The 18,446-nt window shown below is 38.9% G+C and overlaps 1 protein-coding gene across 4 annotated transcripts in view; it reads right to left on the bottom strand.

The window, feature by feature from the left end:
- The window catches only part of PARD3B (par-3 family cell polarity regulator beta), a 995,854-nt gene that overhangs the window by 878,454 nt on the left and 98,954 nt on the right, over positions 1 to 18,446 (bottom strand). For 2 of the 4 annotated variants that reach the window (XM_078071226.1, XM_078071228.1), the window contains exon 2: positions 9,950 to 10,016. The exons of the other annotated variants lie outside the window; for them this stretch is intronic. The gene's annotated coding sequence lies outside the window, so the exon portion shown is untranslated. The remainder of the gene's footprint in view (positions 1 to 9,949; positions 10,017 to 18,446) is intronic. 4 annotated transcript variants of the gene reach the window in all.

The raw sequence follows: 18,446 nt of genomic DNA, 5'->3' as shown, positions 1-18,446 counted from the left end.
TGATGATAAAATGGTCTCAACACCACGTTCCACATGTACAAAAGTCTAGACCATGGTGCAAACCACTGCCTGACTCATAAAAGGGTTTTGACTTGCACAGTATTTTTTTTCATTTTTATTGTTTTGTTGTTGTTGTTGTTTGTTTTGTTTTGTTTTTTTACTTGCACGATATTTTAAAGACGGGAAATTCTGCAAAGAAATCTGGTTTTCCATCTCCTCCTGGGGGGAAAAAAACCCATGATCTGTCAGAAGTGGGCCTGCAATCCAATGTAATCACCTGGGTTGGACATGATGCCATACATGTGTGTGCGAACACACACACAGTGCATCCTCTCCACTTGGCCAATCTCCACCACTCCTTATTGCGTTCATGCAGCCCACCTCATTCATTTGATTTCCCCGTCCAGCTCCTCTGGTGGTTGAGTTAAAAACTCCTGGACGGCCAGCTTATCTCAGGGGATCCCTCTCATGAGTACCAGCTACCTAAAGTACAGGTTGGGATTACAGAAGCCAATGACTTCTTGAGGCTATTTTTGTGAGCCAAATATTAATTTAAGGGAAAATACCACAATTGTCCAATCTTGTCAAAATTACTAGGATTTTTCCAATGGAATAATAGAAAGTTAAAATCTCTACTATTGATTACTTTTCAGGTCAAGAGCATTTGATAACACTCAATAGAGCAGTAACATGTCTAAGAATGCAAAGTGGGGAGTTAGCATTTTCTGAGATCAGCATATCTATACTGCTAATACAGCCAGAGAATGCTAAAACGCCTGGAACCAGTGTGATAGCTGGCCTGGCTACTTAAACTTTCAAGGACTAAGACATTTGCTATACATATCCCCAAAGAAATGGAACTAAGGTAGTGCATTTTAATATCTATAAGCTTTTAAGTGTCTGCAAAGACCATGAAGATTGACTGGGCACTTGACTATTTCTTTGCATAAGTTATTGGGAAAGAATAAAATACTCAAAGACACATTGGTAGCAACAGCTCACATGCCCTGGAAATAAGAGTTGGGATCCTTAAATAGGACACGTTTGTTGGATCCTGGAGCTGTTTTGGTTTTTTGTTTTTTAATACTAGAAGCTAACATAATGGAAATGAATAAAAACTATGTGAAACTCATATGAGCTTTACCTGTCATTTCTAGAAATTTATTTATGATGAAAATGGCATCCGTCAACCTCTGCTTAAACTGTGTTAAACTCTCCAAGGTTTGCAAGGGAAAGGAAAAAATTGTTGAATGCATATTCTGAGGACCTTGGTCCCCAAGACGCAGCAGTTCTAAAATTATTCGTAAGACCAGGACATTCATGCTGTGACCTCAGAACTCTGCCTAGGAGACAAAGACACAGACGCCAGAGTAAGACGGCATAGGACCCACTACCACTGAAACATTTGAAGCTTGTAAATTCTAAGCATGAGGAGGAGGCGGTACCTGCAGGTTCGGTATTTGCCCTCACTATTTGCACAAGCCTCTCTGGTCAGCCCATGGTGAGAGATTCTGCAAAATATTGAGTGTTAGAAGGCAGGTCACATTGAGAAAAGGTACCTGAAGCATAACTAACTTTAAGAAACGTAAAATTAAAAACAAGGACAGAGCTTGCAGAGAGGAACATGGGAAGAGGATACCCTAGTTAGCAGGTCCACTTCTGTCGAGAAGGTGATTTGAGTCCTGGGTGGGCGGGTCTCTTAACATTTTAAGGTGTTTTCTCATTTATAAAATGACTGACCAATGCTCTCCTCAGCCCTAAACTGTTCCGACTGCCAACTGTGGAGTAGATCTGAAAATGCTACCAGGAAGTGCCGTACCAGGAGCAAATTCGAAATTAAGTTGCTCAGACTGCACGAATGTATTTTCCATCTACACTCTCAGTATGTCCATGATCAAGGCCTTCTACCCACTTTGCCACCTCAAAGAAGTCTGATTACCCATTAAAGGCCTAATTCAAATGTGATTTCCTATGTGATGCAATGATAGATTGTAAAATTGGCTCAATTATTCCCCTCTGGATCCACGGACTTCGCCATTCAACTTTGCAGTGCTTCTCATCAAAAAGCATATTCTATTTTCATTTCTTTTTAATAGTGGCGGGCTTTGTGACTTGCTTCAGCCAACAGAATGCTGAAGAAATTACCATGCACCAGTTATGAACCTAAACTCAAGGACCTTGTGAACTTTTACTCAATTCTGGAAAGGTCACCCTGTTATGAGAAAAAGCCCAGACTAGCCTGCTGGAGAAGGAGAAACCACCAGAGATAAAAGTCTTCCCAGCGAAATCCATTGCAGTCCAGCTTACACCCAACTGAACCCCTCATACCTGGGAGATCCCAGTGAAGATCAGCAGAGACATTCCCAACACGTAGCTGACTGCAGGCAAATGAGTAAACACAGCTGAAACCAGAACAGCGCAGCGGAACCACAGACAAGTAGGCAACAATAACTGCTCATTGTCTTAAACTGCTGAGTTTTGTGATGCTTTGTTATGCATTGTTACCTAATACAGATGCATCCACTGACCTTTAAGTCTCCTTAACAGATTTTTTTTTATTATTATGTTATGTTAATCACCATACATTACATCATTAGTTTTGATGTAGTGTTCCATGATTCATTGTTTGTGTATAACACCCAGCGCTCCATGCAGAACGTGCCGTCTTTAATACCCATCAGATTTAACGACCTCTTCTGTATGCCCACAGGACATGACCATACAGCTAGTGTAATGCTTATCACATCATGGAACAGTTAAGCATAGGCATGTCCTGGGTCATGATCCCAAGGACCACTTTCTAATATCTTCCTATCCCCCAATCCTAATAGACTGTATACAGATGCTTAACACATGTTGAGTAAAAATGACCAAGTGAAGCGATGCCTGGGTGGCTCAGTCAGTTAAGTGTCTGCCTTCGGCTCAGGTCATGATCCCAGGACCCTGAGATGGAACCTCGCATCAGACTCCTTCCTCAGCGGGAAGCCTGCTTCTCCCTCTGCCTGCCGCTCCCCCTGCTTGTGCACTCGTGCGCGCTCTCTCTCTCCCTTGACAAATAAATAAATAACATCTTTAAAACAATGAATAAGTGAAATATAATTTCTGAACATAAAGAGTGCTTAAAACTTCTGCAAGGTGGAATGATTTTTCTACTTGGGAAGTAGCAAGAGGAAAATACAGCTGTGAATGCAGGAAGAGGTACAACTTGAGAGTAGGTAAGAAGACTGAGAAAAAGGTAGGGTTCTGAATAAGCAAGGAATGTAGTTAGGACATAGACATTTAGGTAGTATCACATGACTTTAGGGCAAGAAAGGAGTTGACTGAAGCCTTGGGCAATCTATGTCTTGAATGTAAAAGTGATGCTTGAAGAGAAAGAATTATCCAAGAGGGGAGATTTACTGGTACCTGAACAAGGAGCTTAGCTACAGAACTACAGGAAGAATCAACTGCAAGAGGTCCATCTTTCCAATAAATGAAATACACAGTCTCTGAAGTCAGGAGGCTTCTCTTCCACTTTCAGATAAGAGCCACAGTGAGTCCAACCAAGAGTAAAAGCAACAAATCTAATTATTTCAGGGGTGTTGCTCTCTCGAGGTTGCTATTCCACAGCAGTGTATCTCAAGATTCTCTTGTGTCAGAGGGGTCACCAAGAGTTCTGGGTTTTTTGTTTTCTTTTTTTAAGATTTTGTCGTGTGTGTGTGTGTGAGAGAGAGAGAGCATGAGCATGAGCAAGGGGGAGGGACAGAGGGAGAAGCAAGCTCCCCGCTGAGCAGGGAGCCCGATGCAAGAATACATCCCAGGACCACAGAATCATGACCTGAGCCGAAGGCAGACGCCCAACCAACTGAGCCACCCAGGCCCCCAAGAGTTCTGTTCTGAATGTGTTGGACAGTCTGCTCAGTCCACTAGAGGCTTTGAAAAATCTACCATTTTCTTTAGTGGATAAACTTACCCCCACCAAGAAATTGGGCACTGTGTCCAGGAGCTAACACAAAATGAAGGACTTACTCTTATTCAAATGTTAGGCTTCAAAATTAAAACTCCAGGGGTGCCTGGGTGGCTCAGTCGTTAGGCGTCTGCCTTCGGCTCGGGTCATGATCCCAGGGTCCTGGGATCGAGCCCCGCATCGGGCTCCCTGCTCCATCCCAGGGTCCTGGGATCGAGCCCCGTGTTGGTCTCCCTGCTCCACTGGAAGCCTGCTTCTCCCTCTCCCACTCCCCCTGCTTGTGTTCCCTCTCTCGCTGTGTCTCTGTCAAATAAATAAATAAAATCTTTAAAAAAAATAATAACAAGCTTATGGCCAGGACGCCTGGGTAGCTCAGTTGGTTGAGTGCCTGCCTTCCACTTGGGTCATGATCCCAGAGTCCTGGGATCGAGTCCCACATGGGGCTCCTTGCTCAGCAGGAGCCTGCTTCTCCCCCTGCTTGTGCGCTCTCTCTCTGACAAAATCTTCAAAAAAAGAAAAGCTTATGACAAACATTGATTTCTAGTTCCTTACAAATCACTTCCCTCAAAAGGCCCCTCTTAAAATCTGTACTTAAATGCAGAGTTATCCTTTATAGTTAATTCCCCATTATCCATGCTCCAGTGGAAAGTAAAACCCACTATATGGATCTTAAAAAATACTGCCATAGCCTCCATGGCATTGGACCTTCCTATCTGTAGAAACCCATCTCTTCACATCAGCTAAAATAGTAGAATCACCCACATTGACTAAATTCAGTTTTATTCCCCAGCACAGTCCTTCATTGTCAGGCGGCACTCCAGGACTATCACCAAGGAACACCCCAAATAAATGCATTCACCCATGATACTAAGAAGAAATCCTTCTATTTATAGTTTCACCTCAAAGCTAGAACTATCCCCTTTTATTCAAGAACCTACATTAAGAAAGCTTGAATGGTTTTCCTCAATCCAGGGAGTCACATTGCCTTCCTTATATGAAGAGGACTGGATGAGGGAGGAACACCATAAGTCAGCCCAAGAAACAGGGCCTCAGGCAAGTGCTCACTTTTCCAAGCTTTACATTTTGCAGGACTAGCCTCACATCAGGACCTGGCTACAGAATGCGTAAAGAGGGCGGCTACATGATTTAAAAAAACAAAAACAAAACACTGGATCTTGAAAAGCAGTGAAGATATAGGTAGCCCATAGAGACAGAAGAGAACTATTTATTGCAGAGGTTTCTAAACTGGGATCTTTGGACGAGCTTCAGGGGTTCACGAATCTTGGTAGGATTTGATACAAAACCATCCATGTCTGTGCACATTCATAAATGGGCATATTCATCTGTGAGAGAATACATGGAGTCTCTATACTTTCCTCTCAAATTTAGGAACCAGAGCTTTATGTGGTCAAACTAGCCCCAGACATCAGGTTTCCTTGAATAAGTAATTCAATTTTTTTTTAAGATTGACTTAAAGCTGACATGGACTTTGAGAGATTATGCTAAGAATTTGGATGCCATGTGAAGAAACACATCAGTCACAGAGGTTTATCAAAATCACACAGTATTTATACAACTGAACAAACTGTGTTCATAATTTAAAAGCAGATACAACTCAAAGTGTTAAGACTTTTTTGTTTTTGCCATAATAGCAACTTTTCATTTCTCATTGTCCCCCACATATCCATATCCACAGAGTAAAAATGTAGTGACCCTTTTTGTGTGGAGGGGTAAAGACTCATACATCCAAAACCACAAAGCAGAGAAACACTTGTAATGACACTATCATTATAGTTTTGAAGCCATCTTTGGAAGACAGAGTAACAAAGGACCTGCATCCAAATTGCACTTAAAAAACTCTTAAAACCCCTAAGATGACAAGAAGATCAATAAAACAATGGACAAACAATATGAACACTTTAAAGAACGCATTCAATATCACTTGCCATCACGGGTACTAAACAACTGAAACTCTCACAATGCACTGGTGGGATGTGAAATGGTACAACCACCTGGGAAAAGGATTTAGCATTGTACAGCTAAATATATGCTTGCCACACGACCCAGAGTTTTCAGTGCTAAGTACTTACCCAAGAGAAATGAAACACGTCTAAAAATAAACTTGTGCATGAAAGTTCGTAACACCTCTATTCCTAACAGCAGAAAAGCTGCCTGAAACTGAAATGTGGTATAGCCAACAACAACAATGGAATGCCGCTGGTGAATTTACAAAAGCGTATATATAGGAATACATACATTTGTCAAAACTCTAAAAGTACACTTAAAATAGGTCCATTTTATTGTATGTAAATCAACCTAAATAAATTTTATTTTAAAAATACTGTGATTATAAAGAAATGAGATTAAATTCTTATCATAAACAAATGCATTAAGTACCTATAATTTATATGGTTGTGAATGTAATTCCAAAAATGCAAAATTTAAGAACCAGCATTTTCTTTTTTTTTTTTTTTTTTTAAAGATTTTATTTATTTGGCAGAGAGAACAAGCAGGGGGAGTGGTAGGCAGAGGGAGAACCAGACTCCCCGCTGAGCAGGGAGCCTGATATCAGGCTCTCTCCCAAGACCCTGGGATCATGACCTGAGCTGAAGGCAGTCACTTAACCAACTGAGCCACCCAGGCACCTAAGAACCAGCATTGTCTTAAAAAAAAAAAATCATTCCTCTGAAGCTTAAAGATGTATACTTTTCTACACAAATCAGTCTTACAGTTGTGTGGTCACCTTATCCAAAAATACACAAAAATTTAAAATCCATTTAAAAGTAGAATTCTGTGCACCTCATAATAATACATAACAAGCAAAGTAATGTGAAGACAGAATACAAGGTTGTGTCATGCGTGCTGGATCTTAGTACCAAATTTAGTATCTCCCTTAACTAAAAGATCTTCTGCCTTCCTATCAGTTACATTATTTTTACCTTTTTGTGTTGTACAGCTTTTAAATGTTCTGGCACTCTATCCCCTCCAAAAAAAAAAAAAAACCCATAATTTAGCACCACATATATATATGGTATTTAATTACCCACTGTATATTCTATCCATGCTCCTCTTAAAGTTCTAAAAATTGCAGCCCTTAAAAACATTTAAACTCTATTTCTAAATTAAGTCTTCAATTTACAATTGGATATTACATATGATGATACTGTAGCACTCTGGGTTAGAGACAGTACAATATGGCAATTTTTCTTCCAGTCGTATTTCATATGACTCACATAAATCCAAAATTCTTCAGTGAATTAAATATAACAAGATTGAAAATTCAATCTCCAAATATAACACAAAAAGTGTAAAACACAGGAAAAAAAAAGATAAATTTTAATTAAACTTCTGATCATAAAATGCAAACAAACCACAAAGCGGCGGAATATATTGGAAACACAACAATACCCGAAGGACAGATATCTAGACTATATAATGAAGGTCTTTGAAAAAGGACTACCCCAAAACTCTTCAATAAAAACTTCACAGAAAAGGATAAATAAATGCCAATATGCAGGTGGAAAGAACTGTTGGTTATCAGGAAATACAAATAAAAACTACAAGGAGATGCCACTCCACACTCATCCAAAGAGCAAAACCAGTAACTAAGAGTAAGGGCAGGATGTGGAAGAAGCAGAACTCTGATTATGGAAATGTGAATTGGCACAACTAATTCATAAAACTATTTTTGTTATCTGGTGAAGTTGATAATGAGGATAAGTATGATCCACTCATGTGTACATTAAGGACAACAGTCCACTTACCCACTGGGCTACCTGTGTAAGAATGTTCCCTGTAACCTTGCTCACTATAGCCCCAAACTGGAAACAACATAAAACGATCAAGAGAACTGTTATATTAATGAGGGAATTTCATACAACTATGAAATTTCACACACTACAGCTTCGCACAATAACATGCTTGAATCTCACAATGTTGAACAGAAGCATTCAGACAAAAAACTGCATGAGTACATTCATGTAAAGTTCAAAAAAACAAGTGAAACTAAACGGTTTAGAATTCTAGATTTAGGTAGTAAAGAAAAACAAGGAATAAGAGTCACAAATTCAGGATAGTGGTTCTGTCTAGATTAGGGAAAAGAGGGTTTTAGTAGGGCCACTTGAGGATTTCTGGGATGCAGGCAACATTCCATTCTAGCATCCTTGAAGAAAAAGAGAAATGCATCACACGCACATTTAATGGTAAAAGTCATTGAGAAAAACCATAAAAGAATCGACTACCCAGAAAACAAACGTCAATCATGTTCTGCCGAGTGAAGAGAGCAAATAAGCATGGTAGAAGTATTTTTTTCAGATGTTTTGGGAATTTGAAATTGCCCACCTTTGGTGTTTAGGGAGATGTATATGGCTCTACTGAGCCAGGTGAAATTACATGATCACTAGTTCTGCATCTCATTAATAGTCATTATCTAATAAATAGGTACTAAAGTACTCGCACAAGAATGGACTATTAAGTTGAGTCTGAGGGAGTTAATGCCAAAATCTGACTGCTAACTGAGAGGCTGATAAATAGTAATATCTACAAACCAAGTCTTAAGAGGCCGGGAGATGGTATACACAGGAAAATTCCTTGTATGATGTGTCAGACTAAGCAAAAGTACAGGTTGTTGCTTAAGAAACCAATAAAGCCAAAAATGTCTTTTCCCCTTCACATCATTAGCGAGGTGCTTGAGGGGAAAAAAAGAGATAGGGAGTATTTCTCTTGAATAATCTCAGTTATGAAAAGGATCAGTGAAAAAAAAATGTAAGTCATTGTCTAGATTCCATATAGAACTGTCAATGAGCACACTTTATTTTTTTTCTAATAAATCATTGTGCTCAAAGAATCACATCTTTTTTTAATATTAGAGAGCCTGGGTTTTTCCTGATGCTCATTTAGTAGTTAGTAGAGGCAATCAAGTAACCGTTCGCTTCATCACAGCCTCAGTGACTGAGTATGGGTGATTTGCAAATACACGTGACTTTCAACCATTTCTATTCACACAGCTTTAACATCAAATGAGAATTCTCCAGAATCCTGTTAAGAATCTAAAGGCACCAGCACTTCTGGATAAATCCTGCCTAAACCAGCCAAGATTTTAAGATGTAGTCAAGTCAACCACTTTCACTGGATATCTCTATCTTAGGGAAGCAGCAACAAAAGGGCAGAAACATAATTTTCTTGGCTCCCAGTCTTTAAAAAGGGAGTTCATATCTGCCATTTTATATCTATTTCCAAGTTCTTTGGGGAGGAGTATTTTGTTTTATAAAAATATATGGCAAATTCGGGGCACCTGAGTGGCTCAGTCATTTAAGCATGTAAAGATGTGTATACGTGAACTTTTGTTGGAGACAATGTCTAGAAGAATTTTCAGTTCCTAATCTGAACAAGCAGGCGATCAGGAGTATCCTTTACAACTTCTCTTAAGTTACATAAGGAGTCAAATTTGCTGGAAGATAACTAGTTCTATTTCAGACATGCAGTATTGGAGGTGGCAGTGAAATATTCAAGCAATAACGTCCAGTAAGTGTGGAGATAAGGGATAAAGTCCAGGACAAGACTACAGCATTCACTGTAGGGAGGGAAGAGCTGAATGCCTGGAAATAGAAGGACATGTAAGATGAAACTGTACTATTCTCTAGAAGAATGCTGGGATAGCCTTTTTGTCACACCAGACAGAATATCTTTCTCAATCTCCAGCAAAAGAGATTCATGTTTTGACCGCTACAGCCTCATAGGCATCCTTATGCTAATATTACCATTGGCAGCAATCAGAAATTTCCCTAGTATCATGACTTATCAATTATAAAGAGTTTTCCATGCAATCTTGGTGCCGATTTGGCAAGCTTCCCTGTGATGCTATCCATTTAATCACTAGGAAAAACATACATCATTAAATTCCTAGATATAGTTAATAAAAAGCAGCGCTATAACCAATTTTCAGTTTATGCAATGGCCTGGCAAAGCCTACCCATATTGATGCACAGTGGTTGCACTACTTACGTTCTCTTTTCACTGCTCCCTCCTCCTTTGGTCCAATGGCTACAGTCTGGGCTTCCTATGCCAGGGCCTAAGTACAGCAGAGACCAACACACCAATATTTCAATAGACACAAGCTTAGGGAGAATTCCACAGAGCTTTCCAAGGACTATTATAAACCAGTATTTGGTCAGGAGTCAGAGGAACAAATAGGCTGACCAAAGCCACCCTCCCCCCACCACACACACACAATTCTCTCTACTAAAGCTCTACATTTAGGTTTATGTTTGCACCAACTTAATTTCTAAATAAGGCAGAGCATATCCTTAAGGCTCCAGGCTGTTGGTTGTTTTGTTTTTTCAGAAAGTTTTAGGATTTCTTCTTCTCAATATTTCTAAATAGAAGAATATTAAATCTTTTTTTTTTTTTTTTTGGCTATTCTTTTTGATTTAAAGTTTTCCTTTTCAGGTTCTACAAAGAGCTGCCATCTCTAAAAGGAGAATTTTATTAGACATCAGTTTTGTTTTGAAGTACAATAGAAGCTGATTTCTTAGAAATTCAAGCATTGGAAAAATCATTGTGACAACTGGTACTAAGCACACTTATTTTCAGTATTCTAAATACTGGAATAGTTCCCAAAGAATGGATTTTATTGCTGTAATTACAAAGTAATGATAATTATATATGAAAGTGTTGTTAAACCAAGAGTATGAATTACAACCATGGTGTGTCCAAACACAACTGCATGCCTGACATACAGAGTAAATAGATACTCAAAACCAGCTTCCTCTACAAAAAAGGACTACTAGGCATTATTTCTTACCTCAAACCAGTTTTTATTTACAACAAGCATGAACCACCACAAATATAACACTAACTTGGGTACAAAAATTTTTCAAAAATCAAGATTAAAAACAAAACAAAAAAAAATAGATCAATGGAACAGGATAGAAAGCCCAGAAACAAACCCACAATTATATGGTCAATTAATCTTCAACAAAGAAGGAAAGAACATGCAATGGGAAAAAGACAGTCACATCAACAAATGGTATTGCGGGCGCCTGGTGGCTTAGTTGTTAAGCGTCTGCCTCTGGCTCAGGTCATGATCCTAGGGTCCTGGGATCGAGCCCCACATCGAGCTCCCTGCTCCGCAGGAAGCCTACTTTTCCCTCTCCCACTCCCCCTGCTTGTGTTCCCTCTCTCACCGTGTCTCTCTCTGTCAAAAAATAAATAAAATCTTAAAAAAAAAATGGTATTGGGAAAACTGAACAGCTACTTGCAAAAGAATGAAACAGACCACTTTCTTACACTATACACAAAAATAAACTCAAAACAGATTAAAGACCCAAATTTAAGACATGAAACCATACAGGCAGTAATTCCTCTGACATCAGCCATAGCAACATTTTTCTAGATATGTCTCCTGAGGCAAGGAAAATAAAAGCAAAAGTAAACAATTGGGACTCCATCAAAATAAAAAGCTTCTGCACACAAAGGAAACAATCAGCAAAGCTAAAAGGCAACCTACAGAACAGGAGAAGATACTTGCAAATGATATAACGAATAAAGGGTTAGTATCAAAAATATATAAAGAGCTTCTACAATACCAAAAAAGAACCCAATTTAAAAATGGGCAAAAAACATGAACAGACATTTCTCCAAAGAAGACATACAGATGGTCAACAGACACATGAAAAGATGCTCAACATCACTCATCATCAGGGAAATGCAAATCAAAACTGCAATGAGGTATCATCTCACACCTGTAAGAAGGGCTAAAATCAACAAGAAACAACAAGTATCAATGAGGGTGTGGAGAAAAAGGAGCCCTCATGCACTGCTGGTGGGAATGCAGCCACTCTGGAAAGCAGTATGGAGTTTCCCCAAAAAGTTAAAAATTGAACTACCCTACAACCTAGCAATCCCTCTACCAGGTATTTACCCAAAGAATACAAAAGACTATTTCGAAAGGATACATAGACCCCAATGTTCAGAGCAGCATTATCTACAACAGCCAAATTATGGAAATAGCCCAAGTGTCCATTGATTGATGAATGGATAAAGCAGCTGTGGGGTGTGTGTGTTTGTATGTTATCCTAATACATTTAGCACAGTGCCTCGTGCTCTATAGGTACTTAATATTTGCTGACTGCCTAAAATTCAAACACTCATCTTCATATGGTTCATGTGCTCAAAATGGGAGAGCTGGTGTATCAGGGTCCTGTCAAGAAGAGATGGTACCCAACCATGGTGTCATTCCAGACAATTTAATAAGGGCCTATTTATAAAACATAGGGACAGGGTCCCTAGAAACCAAAAAGGGTCAGTCCAATATGCCAGGTCTAGGAACAGGAAGAACTGACCACTTGCTGAAGGACAAGGAGAGAGAACAGAATCCTAGAAAGGGTTCCCCGACAGGAGATGGGGCCCTGGGTCAAGACGTACGCAGCCAACCTGGCAGGGAGGGAACAAGGACACTGCCGCCCACTCCGTCCGTTCTCTCTTTTGCCATATATTCTCCCCTCACTACACCTCCCGCTGGCTGAACCCTTCTGGAAGCCAGGAGGCAAGGGAACCTGTTAATGCAGTCCAGGAGGATCTCTGTCCTTTCCAGAATAAGGGTGGTGAGCAGGATAAGCAAGGAGGGGATCTGGAAGGACAAACAGAAGATACACAGCTGAGACTGTGGGAGCGGCAATGAGACCGCAGGCACAGGACTCAGGCAGCTTGAATTCTTATGTCCTGTTCACCACTGAACCTTTCTCGTGTTGGTTTCCTCCTCTGATAAAGATACTTATACCAATCTTAAAAGAGTGCCATCGACAGAACTGGATTATAGACGTGAAAGTACTTACCACACAGTACCCAGTACAGATTAAGTACTGAACAAAAGTTATTAATACCAATCGTAATCACTATTGTCATCCTCAGTAAAATTATAGCTTCCTAAAAATTGTTTTGGATATTATGGTCTTCATCTAACAAGAACACCTAGAATATCTGATTTTTATGTTTTATCCCACCTTCCACTCTAAATGCCCATCTGAATCAGACTTGGATTTTAAGACTATATTTGGAATGTTGCCGTCCAACCTTTACCCCATAGAGAAAAGATTTCTGCTGTTCAGCTGCCCCAGTCTCTGAACCCTAAGACTTGGTCCCTGACTGCCCCCTGCCCATACTAGCTAGAGTTCCCAGAATACTGTTGGCACCAATTTGTCAGGGACAGCAGACTGGGATTTATCGGGATTTACAACTTACTGATCATAAAGTCAACCACAGAAGAGTTAGAAAAACATTTGCCCAAGGACATATGGCTGAGGAATATCCAAGTCAGGGCTGGGTAACTGGTCGTGGGGGAACCTTGAGGCCTAATAAAGAGGAGCCGACTGGGTCCCAGAATTAAATGATGATACTGTCAGCCTCAATGGAATCTGAAGTTCTGCAAAATAGCCTGCTATGAATGATATGTTCTCATTCCCATCAAGTTACAGATTGACTACTGTAGATGAAAGCATTTACAAGGAATACATACTAAGCCTGGGGAATAATTAATGCATAGTCATTAGAGGCCAAAAAAAATCTTAGCATAGCATCTGATGGCACAGCCAATAGAATGAAATGGTTTAATGTTACATTCAACATGTCTATTTGCATTAGTACTCTGTAAAATGTTCTCACTGTAGTCTTGAACCACTGACAGAAATACCACTTGTGAAGTCCAGTTTGCTCTAGATAACAAAATTACACTTAGCTAAAGCCAGTTTAAATATAGTAAAGCAGTGATACTCCATGTATGAAAAGCAGTTCACCACCTTGCAGAGCGAGATCCTGACTCTGGTTCTTTATCTGCACATAACCACATCCACTCAAACACTGATGTGCCTAATGACTATTACATAAAGCAGTAGATGCTACTATGAAATTATGTGAATAAACTTAGCAGGGTTGCTAAGCAGTGAAGGTTCTTCCCCAATTTGCTGAGGAATGGCAAACTTCTACTTTTTTATATGTAGCTGACACAGTGGTTCCTGACTAAGATACCCGGTTACAACATCTTGAGTATACAAGTCATAATCTGTTCTTTATAAACTTAGAGACCATTGCTTGTTGCTTTTTAAATTTTCCCATGAGAAAATGCACAGCTTGATTGCTAGAGATCTCACTTTTTCATTTTAAAAACCTAGTCACAGGTTATTCCAGCTTAGAGACAGCTTCTTATCAGGAAGAATGCCAAAAAAAAAAAAACCCTAGAAAATCTATTGCAGTTTTACTCTGCCACCCTCCCTACCACCACCTCTCCTGTCAGGGTCTTCAATGACCCCACATCACCTCTGCCCCATTGTGATAAATTGTTCCTTCTCCTTTCCAAAAGCCAACGGGCCTTCTCAAGAAGTGACTTGAGGGGCACCTGGGTGGCTCAGTTGTTAAGCGTCTGCCTTCGGCTCAGGTCATGATCCCAGGGTCCTGGGATCGAGCCCCACATCAGGCTCCCTGCTCCGCGGGAAGTCTGCTTCTCCCTCTCCCACTCCCCCTGCTTGTGTTCCTGCTCTCGCTATCTCTCTCTATCAAATAAATAAATAAAATCTTTAAAAAAAAAAAAAAAAAAGAAGTGACTTGAATGGTTTTGAAGTTTAAAGACAAAATTTTTTTTTAGATTTTTTTTTAATTTATTTATCAGGGAGAGAGTGAGAGAGCATGAGCAGGGAGGAGAGGCAGAGGGAGAGGGAGAAGCAGGCTCCCCGCTGAGCAGGGAGCCCGATGTGGGGCTCGATCCCAGGACCCCGGGATCATGACCTGAGCAAAAGGCGGCAGGCGCTTAACTGACTGAGCCACCCAGGTACCCCTGAACTTTAAAGAAAATTTTAAACCGCAAAGAAATGAGCAGTGTGCGTGGTGGGGGGCAAGCAGTAAGGGAGAAACTATACAGAAGAGAAAACAGTAAACAATTTGCTAAATGTATCATCAACTCTTACAACCCTCATGGAAGGCTATTGAGGAATTTAAATCCAGAGTAATAAAAATATTACTTGAACCTAATTATTTTACTACAGGGATCCTAAAGAAATAACCTAAAATATGAAAAACCTATGTGTGCAAAAATATTCACCCTGTTTATAATAGTAAAAATGTTAGAAATTAGCAAATGTCTAACAGGGAAATAGTTCAACAGGTTATGCACATTTCTCAAATGTTATGCATCTTAAACTGATGGTTATATTAAACCTGAAGGTACATTAAATCTGGAAGGAAATATACACTGTTAATGGGACAGAAGTACAGTAGATTATTCAAAGTTCTACAAAGTCTCCATTTTTAAAAATTACTAAGTTACCAGAAGAACAGACAAATAAACTTATTAAAATTTGCCATTTAGTGTTAGTTATATAAACCCTATGGAAGGACATACAAAAAATTTTCTGTTTATCATGAGTTTACTGGAGCCTGAGTCTGAAAGACAGAAAAAAAATTTACTCTAGAACAATGATATATAAAAATTAATGTCGATGCAACAAGGTAGAAAAAAACATTAATAGTGAGTATGAAAGAGTAATGGATTTCCTTTATTTTCCAAAGCTTGGTAATATAATTATTTTATTTCATACTAGAAAGATTTAAAGATAACAATTTTTCACTCCCTATAGGGACAGAATTGTCAGTAAAATGTAAACAAACACTATGAATCTCTACATGGAAAATGGTAAAGAGGTTTTAGAAGCCCAGGTTGCAGAAAGAAGGTCATTGCCACTTGTAAGGATTGGCTAAAAGTGCTGAAAGGGGTAGAATATAGCTTCAAAATAAAGTGTGAGTTTTAAAAAATTATCATTGACACATGGGAAGGAAAGTTAGAAAGTTAAGCACAAATAATCTAGGCTAGAATATTCTAAGGCTATACAACTAGAGATAAGGCCTTAAGAGCACAAGATGGCAAGAAGGGAATAAAAATAGGGATCTTAAAGGCAGGGCCAAGTAAGCACCAGTACAGTTAAGAGACGTTACGCTGTCCACTTTTCTATCGGATCAAGTGGGTAAACATGGCACCAAGATTAAAAAATAAGGCAAAACCCTGTTTGAGAATATAAAAAGAATAACTGGAAGGGGTAGGCTGGGAATTTGCATTTCGAGTCTTAGCTAAGTCTGTTCTATGAGCCAAATAAAGATGATAAGGAGCCTAGCAACACCAAGCATGTAATACTCATATCTAGATGACTAACTTGGCCTGTATTTGCCATTTGTTTCCATGTTATGAATTCAGCACTGTGAAACTAGGTCCTACCAAAGGAAAGGTTATATATACACACACAGAGGTACACCTCTATGGTCTACAGTACCCCATGACACCAAATAAGAGAAATGAGACATTATCAAAAACAAGAAACATGCTTTGATAAAAAAAAAAAAAAAGTCCCATTGGCTTTGGTCCTTTCTATATCCACTTTATTATAAATCAATTAAAACAAAAATATTTAATATTTAAGCCAAACAAATATTTAAGCCATCAACTATTCACCTCAAGCCTACAAACATATACATTCAACTATAAAGAAGAAGATCCATTAAAGAAGATAATTAGGAAGACTATCCTTTAGCAACTTAAAAAAGAAAAATATGCCCTGCAAGAATAAACAAATCCCAACAAAAAAGCTAATCAAAAGTCCAGTGGTTCAAAGACTATCTCATTATTTTTTCATCAGATGGGAAAATGATTTCTATTATGATATATTAATAATTTACAGTGCATTTCCACATATATTATCTTTCATAAGAGGCTTGGAGTGTAGATTATTATAAGACAATCTTTTTATAAGACAAGGAAACAAGCAATGGGTAAATCATCAGAGTCGGACCTCAATCCAGTACCCCCTTCTATTATTCTCTCTAGTTACTGGTCTTTAAGAATTCCCTATAGTGACGTGACACGTGGAACACTTCTCAGACACCCACTCCTCATTGAGAGTAAACTTGAAGTTCCTTTTCAACAAGTAGCCTCAAAACCTATGAATCAGTGGTCTGTAAAAGAACAGATAGCATTTTCAAACAGATCATGTCAATTTTTTAGGAAGCAAGAATGTTAGAGAAAAGAGATGCAAATATAAAATCTAGTAACACAATATAATCCTATATTAGAAATGCATAAACTCAAGAGGTACATAAGTACATCCATGTATATGTGTGTGTGTGTGTGTGTGTGTGTGTGTGTGTATTTTAGCTCTATCCACTGAAAAATCCTAGACACAAGGACCAATCCAGTAACAACCACCACTTCCAGCACCCAAATCAGGATTCTCAAGGTATTACTTGCCACTGAAAGAAATCCATGGACAATAGCTGATCCTGGCTTTGGGTAGGAAAGGCACAAGATGAGTCTAGAAAATTTTATCATAGAAGAAAGCAAGAAAGTATTCAAAGACAGTAGACCTGAAGAGGCTCCCACTGGCTAAAAAATAAGGAAACTTGAGCTAAAAGAACAGTAATTGTTAAACCCAAATAGGTTTATATCCATGTGTTCATAAGAATATATATACCCTTCTCCAATTCTCAGATTCTCTTCCCAGATTCTAAGGAATCTAGGGAAACAACCCATTTTTCTGAACTAGTGAAAGACAGAAAGAACCAAGTATTAAATTTGTCTTTCCCCTACAATCCTGTCCTTCAGGTAAGCAGTTGATGAAAATCTCTCATTAGTACTCTTTCAACTCATAAATGAAGAATGGAATAGTACTATTTTGCAAACTCCATGAACTACTGGCTCTAGCCAATGGTCATCTATAGCCACTAACATCAAAGAGAAAAATAACTGCATTATGTTATTCCTAGAGTATATGAAACAGCTACGAAATATTCCTCCCCCCACCCCACCACCAAAAAAGTTTGGCCTTCTAGATTTGAAAAATCAATTTAAGGAAACAGGGACCAGAAAAACATGTTGACCACCAGCTTGGAATGCACTCACAAAACACAGACTAGAGAGCAACAGAGAACAAATGATCCTATTGCTTCAAAAAATAAACAGCAAGAACAAGAAGAAGAGGGTGGGAGGGCTATACATGGAAGAAACTTAAGAGAGATGAATCAAATGCATTGTGTGGGTCTTTTTTTGAATCCTGACTCAAGAAAAAACTGTAAAGACATAGGTATGAGACAACCAGTGAAATTTAAACCTTGAATTATCAGTTGGGGATATTATATGATGAATTATTTTTAGGTTTCATGAGGACACGGCGTTATTTTTTTTTAAAGAATCCTCATTTTTCTTGATACATACAGAAATACTTATGAATGACATAGGACATCTGAGATTTGCTTCAAAATACTCAAAGGATACTGGGGTATAGGTTTCATACTCAAACAAGCAAACTTAGGAAGAGACTATGATCCTTGTAGGATGAGCAGGGGACACACTGTCCTCTTATCTACCCGTTTTGATGTTTGAAACTTACTATAATTAAAAAAATACACTTTGTCAAAAACTCCCCCCAGCTACTGTAAGTATCTATTTATCCTTGTTTCTAAACTTAGC

Source organism: Halichoerus grypus, chromosome 4 (assembly GCF_964656455.1).
Source record: "Halichoerus grypus chromosome 4, mHalGry1.hap1.1, whole genome shotgun sequence".
NCBI lineage: Eukaryota > Metazoa > Chordata > Mammalia > Carnivora > Phocidae > Halichoerus > Halichoerus grypus.
The sequence above is the reverse complement of the archived record's forward strand: the minus strand, read 5'-3'. Positions and strand labels throughout refer to the sequence as shown.